The 7,510-nt window shown below is 38.4% G+C and overlaps 2 long non-coding RNA genes across 2 annotated transcripts; both read right to left on the bottom strand.

Annotated features, from left to right (window-relative positions):
* Nucleotides 1-36: 36 nt before the first annotated feature.
* On the bottom strand, nt 37-1,934 carry LOC140947563 (uncharacterized). The gene is made up of 4 exons (XR_012166986.1): nt 1,774-1,934; nt 1,473-1,578; nt 444-516; nt 37-76 (listed from the first exon to the last, which is right to left on the bottom strand). It is a non-coding gene; the product is annotated as an uncharacterized lncRNA (long non-coding RNA).
* Nucleotides 1,935-5,181: 3,247 nt separating this feature from the next.
* LOC140948670 (uncharacterized) lies at nt 5,182-7,182 on the bottom strand. Its single transcript, XR_012167071.1, has 3 exons — nt 7,045-7,182; nt 5,805-6,023; nt 5,182-5,375 (listed from the first exon to the last, which is right to left on the bottom strand). It is a non-coding gene; the product is annotated as an uncharacterized lncRNA (long non-coding RNA).
* Between the last annotated feature and the right edge of the window lie 328 nt (nt 7,183-7,510).

The following is a 7,510-nucleotide window of genomic DNA, read 5'->3' as shown; positions in this document are numbered from 1 at the left end:
GTTTTCAAAATCTCCTAGTTAAGTTGGGTCCGCACATTTTAAACAATTAATGACTGTACTTCTGTTAGATTGTGACCTACAAGAGTGAACACGACAAAAAATCAGTTAAACATGGGAAGAAGTCGGATACGATTTTTTGAAATACTCTTTATCGGGCAGTCAAAATTTTATCGAGTTAGGTTTTTGAAATCAGCGATTACCTAATTAACACAGGCCGTGTCTCCTAGCCCTAGCTAGTATAAAACCCCTAACCCAGCATTAATATTGCATTATCTAACTCAAAGCGAGGACAATCAGACTCCAGTTTTTGTCTTATGTGTTAGACTGACCTAGTAAGATATATAGCTGGGAATTCATTGAAGTAAGTTGTAAGAATTGTATTAAAGGAAAGAGAAAGATGGGGGTAAGCTAAGGGTAGTGAAGGTGTTGTTACAGGCACTTACGTTTTAAATGCATTTCGTTTTGGGTCGCACTTTTTGATCAACTTATGACTGCACTTCTCTTAGATTGAGTTACCTAAATAGAGTAAACAAAACAAAAATATGTGCTGAGAAAATCAACGTACCCAATAAAAAAGCAAACTGAATATCTCTCTTGTGATTCCCTTGTAGCACTATTATTTAAACCTCGGCCGTTTTTTGCATTATTTACTACCCTAAAGCGACTGGAAGAAAATCCGCAGGGGGTGTTCCGCCCGGTTCTTCAAATCCTGACCCTATTTCAGACCAAAAAATGTCACTTTCCACGCCTGCTTTCAGACCTGGCTTCTAAAATCCATACCCGTTTTCAGACCTGGCCTTTAAGCAGAAATTATGTCATCATTACTTAGATTAGGACACAAACAAAAAGATTCTTAAAATGCATTTCGAATTTGCGTATTTATTTTTCTTTCTTGATTCATTTGGAATAAAAACGACAAGTACGCTAAGTATCTTAAAAATTCTGTCCGCGGGCCTTAGTGTCTCCTAAATGCTTCATTTGGCCGAGACACTTAAAAAAAAAAGAATTGGTTTGAAGCGTTGATAACCAAACAGTGCAATGAAAAATAACATCTGTACGACTCTCGTCAGTAATAGAAAAAGGGAATGATTTTCAATTTTAGTAAATGGTTGTGAGGCTAAGAAGAGAACTTGTCACAATATAATTTCTACTTTTTATCCTCTAACACCCATGTCCCACTTTTGAAGTTAATAAGGTAATAACAACTTTATAAAGTACTCTATTTGCTCATTGGGATAATGCACGTAAAACTAATTATTATTGCCTAATGTATTGCTCGGTAGCAAATATTGTCCAAAGAAAGACATACTTCAACTCGAGGCCGGGTCTAATATTACTGTGTGATGAAGTTATAGTAACCTCAGGTATCCTATGAAAAAACCAAGTTTTCTGTCACCATATTAAAACCTTTTATATCCTTCTGTCAGTTTATGATTGTCCGCGTGAAGGTAACTTCTTACTTGGATAGTTACCTCTTCAAATCTCTTGTTTGTTTTTCTACCATAAGCTGATCATGCCTTCGTTAAGTTCCTTTATCCTTCAACGACTGAATTTTACTTGCGGTAGGATGACTCAAAACTGAGAAAAAAGAAAAAGGAAAAACTGAGCATATCTCGGCCGAATAAAATAAAACACTCTGAAAGGTTACAGTGGAGAACGAAGTTCAAAGTCTAAATATTGTACACTTGGTAGTTCTTAATCTTTGGCAATTCGTTGAGAGAAAGGCAAGAGATGTATGATGACGATGTCATTAGCAATAGCTGTAGCACTTACACTTTCAAATTTCCACATTGCTTCGCGAGTCAGTTGAATTTCTTCACAGTGTTGAGTGGTACAGTTCAAATGTTATACCTTGCAATAGAACGAACAGCTTTAGCAGCAGTAACTTTCATAAGGCATCGTTAAACACAAGCGATCCATGCATGATTGTTCAGGAGAGACTAGCTGGAAACTACGATATACCGTTAAGAAATTTCAAAAATCAATTTGGGGTTATTTGCGCATGGGTGAATGAAGTTGACTCATTATTCTATTTTGGTACTCGCAAATTTAATGAGAATCTATTGTATTGAAAAAAACCTGTGAGGTTTAATGATTTACATGTTTGTTCCTTAATTTTTAACATAACGGATTGCGATCAGAACTACATGCAAATGTTAAACCATCAAATAAATGATAAAAAAAGCGTAGGCCTCTGTTCATTGTTCTCGTTTTTTTTTTCAAGTATTTTACGCCTCGTCCACAATATTTCGATTATTTCCATATGAAACTGTTCGACGGTTTTCTTTTCCGGGTTTCTGTAGATTGAGCCTTAAAACGCCCTGGAGAAAGGTTTAAAAAACAAGCGGTTTCGGTGGGTCCGAATCACTGGATGGTTTCGTGTGGACGGCGAAAAGCTAGGTGAACTTAAATGTAACATGCAGAGTTTGGCCCACCACCGAGGTGACTGAATCGCCCACAGTTTATGAGTGAAGAAATGTAAAAGAGAAGACAAGACAAGAACAATTTCCATTTTTTGTTCTTGTCAGTATTGTTTATATTCATTTATAACGTTTATTTACTTGTTGTCCCCTCGCCTCTGTTACTGAGGGATCAAGAAATGTGTCTCTGATTGAAATTTTACAAATAAATAGCAAACAAACAAAATGGCAAAAAAGAAATAAAGCTCAAGAAATCTTTCAATGACAACTTCTCTGTTGCGGCAATTAAGATTATTTGCAATCACATTTAACAGCTGTACCCTATAGGGATCAAAGATTAAGGTGGAATCCAGCCTAGCAGACAAACATTGGTTTTAAATCCAAAGTGAATAAACTTATATTCGGCTAGGGTTCTTTCTCCTTTCCTGAAGGGAGCATGCGCAGTATCAGGACGATTCCCCTCCAGGATTCGCCTTGCGTGAAAAATTCTAATCCTTAAAGTGTATATCACCATAAATTTGATAAAAATTTGAAGACTTCTGCGCGCTTTCAGCTTTAAAACGAGATACAATTTGCTTGAATCGGATAAGACCAGCGGCCTCCATGTTCGGTTAAAGAGTATGTACGTAATTTGCCTAATAGGCCATTTTACAGTTACAAGATGGAAAAGAGGCTGGATTTGACCTTGTTTTGATACAACCCTCCCGGTTTTGTTATGTAAATCATATGTTTTTATGCTAACTAGTATTTTTGAAGTATAATACCCAGGAGAATTTACCTTAACAAAGGTTATGCAAACTTTGGGTGGCAAACAAGGTGTATTATGGGAAATGCGCAAATGGAAAATACTTTTTCATGGATACAGTCCTTTACAACATAACTCCAGAAAAATTCACCAACATTTTACAATGCAAATTGAACGACATGGAGTAATAAGAGCTATAAACAGCGTGGATTCACTTTTCAAGAGATGTTTTTGCCCCTGTCGTCGCCGTTTCTTAATCTCCCTAAGTCCCAGGCATATTATAATTAAGGAAAATAATTCCTCAAAATACGTCACTCGCCCAAGGCACAAAATGTCACGACCTAAGACTGATTAATTCTACATAAATAAAATCGAAAATAAACTGTGGTATCATTTATAACAAGGTTTTTATTTTTATTCCTTTTTTTAACAAATTTGGGGTGATATGCATTTTAAATTAGCCGCCTGTTGCTATAAAACAAGCTGTTGAATGAAAACTCTCCTGGGAATTTGCCGAAATGAAGCATTTTGAAGCAAGTCGAGCCACCTGGTCACTGTCTGGCTATAAATGGCTAAGACTTACCAAAAAGCTGTTTACAAGCAGTGCACTTCGAAGTTCGCCCACGCGCGGATAGCAAAATTTGAGTTTAAAAGAAATACAGCAGTTTTGACTTTTATCTTCCGCTTTCTCTCCTACCCTCTTTCTTCGCTTTTCTTTTGATAGAAGAAACATGGATCCGCTCGGCACTGACGATGTTGGCGGTTCAGAGGCGAATGGGTTAAGTACGTGCCGGGTGGGGGGGGGGGGGGGGGGACTCCCTTATATAAGCCATATAGGTATGAGCCGCCCCATTGGGTAGGGGTTTTGCGCCTTTTTGGTCTGAAAATGGGTATAGACTTTGCCCATTTTGCTCTGGAATCGTGTATGGTTTTTGAGGGAACCACGGGAATGGACGTATTTATCGTTTCAATTCCAAATGAGTAAGAAAGAAAGAGAATTATCCGAATTCGAAATAGATTTGAAATTTTTTTTTGTTTGTCCTCTAATCTACGTAATGATAACATAATTTTTGTCTAAAGGCCAGGTCTAAAAACAGATATGGATTTTAGAGGTCTGGCCCCGGTTGTTCAAACGCCGGATAGCGCTATCCACCGGATAAATCACTATCCAGCGGATAGCGTAATTGATTTCCGTAATACTTATCCGCTGGATAGTGATTTATCCGGTGGATGGCGCTATCCAACGTTTGAACAACCGGGGCCTGGTCTAAAAACGGGTGTGGAAAATTACATTTTTTGTTCTGACTAGGGTCAGTTGGAGAACAGGGCGACACACCCCCACCAAGAATTCCCAGGAGTAACCCCCCGGGAGTAAGTGGGTCAGTTTTCGGCTCGTCACGTGACCTTTCAGCCAGGGATAACATTCCGTGAAAACCTGATAGATTGGAGTAATATATTAAGTAACGACACTTTTTAAGATTAAAACGCTGTTTATTAGTCTGGGATGTTACGCGTATTAGTTACTTTACATACGTTACATTTAATATGCATTCTTCTATCTACCGGTAAATTTAATTTTCGGATTACATCCTTCATTCATTGGTGTATAAGGTGTGTTTTCAACCTGCAATATAAATATAATATCAATAATGATAATGATAATATTTTTATTAGCGACAGTTCATCACTTCTTGCTTAGGGAATATTTTAATGTAAATGTAGCGGGTCACATCCTGTCGTCCGTATAAAAAAGTTTGGATCTTTTGGTTGATTGTCATACTATAACAGTCGCTCTCGAGTCAGCTCACACCTCGCTTTGTAAGGTCGCAGTGGTAAGTACATGGTGTAACTACCGTCGCAATTCATTTTGTTTTATTAGGGTTTGATTATTCGTTGTCGTGCAGACCGATTTTTGCATCATCTAATGTGGAGAAAACCGTACTTAGTGATAATTTCCCCATACCGATCGATAGTTTACAAAGACGTTAAAATTCTGTGGTAAAATTACTTACCGGACAGTTCACCAGCTGTGACCTTAAATTTGTCCTTTTTGCACTGTCCAGGCGGATTTTCACCGGGATAATCACAAAGGACAAGGTCTCTTTCCAACAGGTTAAGTAAGTTATCCTTTATAACGTTGACAACGTTTGGATCACTTGGATTTCCGTCAAAGTAAAATAAATTGACCATCGTTTTTGGACCTTGCGCCGCTATAACAAAATAAGAATTTTAGAGTGCTGTCGCTCTGATCTTAAAATACTTTGAACTGTGATTGTCCCTTCTGGTGAATGCATTCCCTATACCAAACTTACGATCGCCTCTCAACAAGGGATACTTTTTGTCTTGGCGGACAGTCCATACATTGACTCCCGTTTTAACTTCTCTTTCGCGTCCACCTCTAGTAAGGCAATGACTACTTAACCATTTCACTGCCAAATCAGGGCCAAATTAGAAAAAATCCAACAAAATTTCAAATACCCCTATATTGACCATGGCCGTGAAAATTATACTTTCTACTCTACGAGTGAAACCTACAAATCAAATCTCACATAACTTGCAATACTTTCAATGGGGGGGGGGGGGGGGGGGGGGGCGGGGGGGGCGGAAGGGGGACTAAGTTATTATCGCTTTAGGCTTACCAGAGCAGTCTGGCCAAGGTAACGCCGGTTCCAAGAGCCTCGTCTTCCATTGACCTTGGTAGCAAACATAGATTCGCTCAGCTTTCGATACAAAGTCGAACTCGCTTTTACACATCGCGTAACAAATAGGGACCACACCAAGACTGCTGAAAGTAATGTTTATACAGCCGAGGGCTCCATTTCTGGGGGCAGGATACATGGTGCAAGCTGAAGACTTTTCTGTTAAAAAAAAAGTCGTACATTCAAAGAAACGAGAACAGAAAAAAGATTTGTATAGGGTATAAGGCTTTAAGCGAGTAAGTGGTCAAAAGGAATGGGAAAAGGGAGAAAAATAATTCGGAAGGAGAAGGTCTAGATCTTGCGCTGCTTTCGAACGCCAGGCAGGTGGGCTATGACGGGCCATAACGTACATTTACGAAACGACAAAAATTTGAATGATGAAGCATATTTAAGCTTTTTTGATAAAATTTTGTGACGAATGCCCTAGCATTTCGGTCGCTGTTGACCATTGTTTTTTTACAGTTCTTCACGCCCTTCCCCCACAAACGTTTTACTTATTAAATAAATATATTCTTTAGAATTATCCGAAAGCCGCATTAATGGCCTCAGTTCCACTAGACAAGGCGACTTAACGACGAATAAATGAATTCGTTTGAAGCGTCGGTTTCATTGACAGTTTACATAGACAGCCCCCATAATTTCCTGATACTGTAGGTCGAGGCCAGTTAACTCAAACTGCTAGCATAGCAGTTTGTTCGCTCACCTTCCGGAGTGTAAATCAGAGCAGCTAAGTCGAAGCTTAGGATGATAAGAGTGCTATAACTCCCCTAATAGTAAACTTGTTTTATAATTCTAAGAAACAAATAGCACCACCCAAATTAAATGTTCTGCCCACTGAAGAGGTTTCATTTGAATGGTAACATCACCGGGTTTCGCCCACGGATTTTAAAGTTAAAAAGAGACAACTGATCATCTTGCCAATTAATTTGTTTTTCTCGAGATCGGTTGCTATTTTTTTTAGCTGTTTTCATTTTGGTATAGTTCTAACATACCTATTTCAGACCTAACACTGATGCTTTACAATTCCACTCAGTTTAAAACGGCCGGGAAGGTTGACTGTAAGCCGTATAAAGTCAAACACTAAGCGTCAACTGACGTAAAAGCTAGTCCCCAGTAAGAGAACCGCTAAAAAAAGAACAACGCCTACTTTTAGTGCATAATTCCTAGCAGTCTTCCTTACCTGTAGTTGTCATAATTACGACGAGAACAGTGGAAATCAAACTTCGGAAAAACATCATGCAGATGGAGTGACAGCTTCGAATCTATACTCAGTATAAAGAATGATCTTTTTCGTGCATATGACACAGGTCTCATCTGCCCTGGCCGAAAATTAACATACAGCTAACTGACATGTTGATAAAAGTTTGAAAAATGGATGTTCTTGTTGCCGAGTGTTTGAAATGGAATTGTGTTTGCTAAACTAATTTAGCTAAATATATTCACTATATAACGAGTAAACATGCCAAGGGCAACTAAAAAAAAGTACAACAAATGTTTTTCGTCCCGGTGCCCGCCTCTCTTTTTTTATTATTATTTTGTTATTAGAAAAGTTGGAAAGAACCAAACCAACAGGCGTTACTGTCAACACAAATTATTCTACAATCCTGCGTATCAGGCGTCACTCAGTTTCTTAAAATCAAATTAAA

The sequence above is a fragment of the Porites lutea genome, chromosome 9 (genome assembly GCF_958299795.1).
Source record: "Porites lutea chromosome 9, jaPorLute2.1, whole genome shotgun sequence".
In the NCBI taxonomy this organism is placed as follows: Eukaryota; Metazoa; Cnidaria; class Anthozoa; order Scleractinia; family Poritidae; genus Porites; species Porites lutea.
Note: the sequence above shows the minus strand (reverse complement) of the source record. Positions and strands in the feature narration are given on the sequence as shown.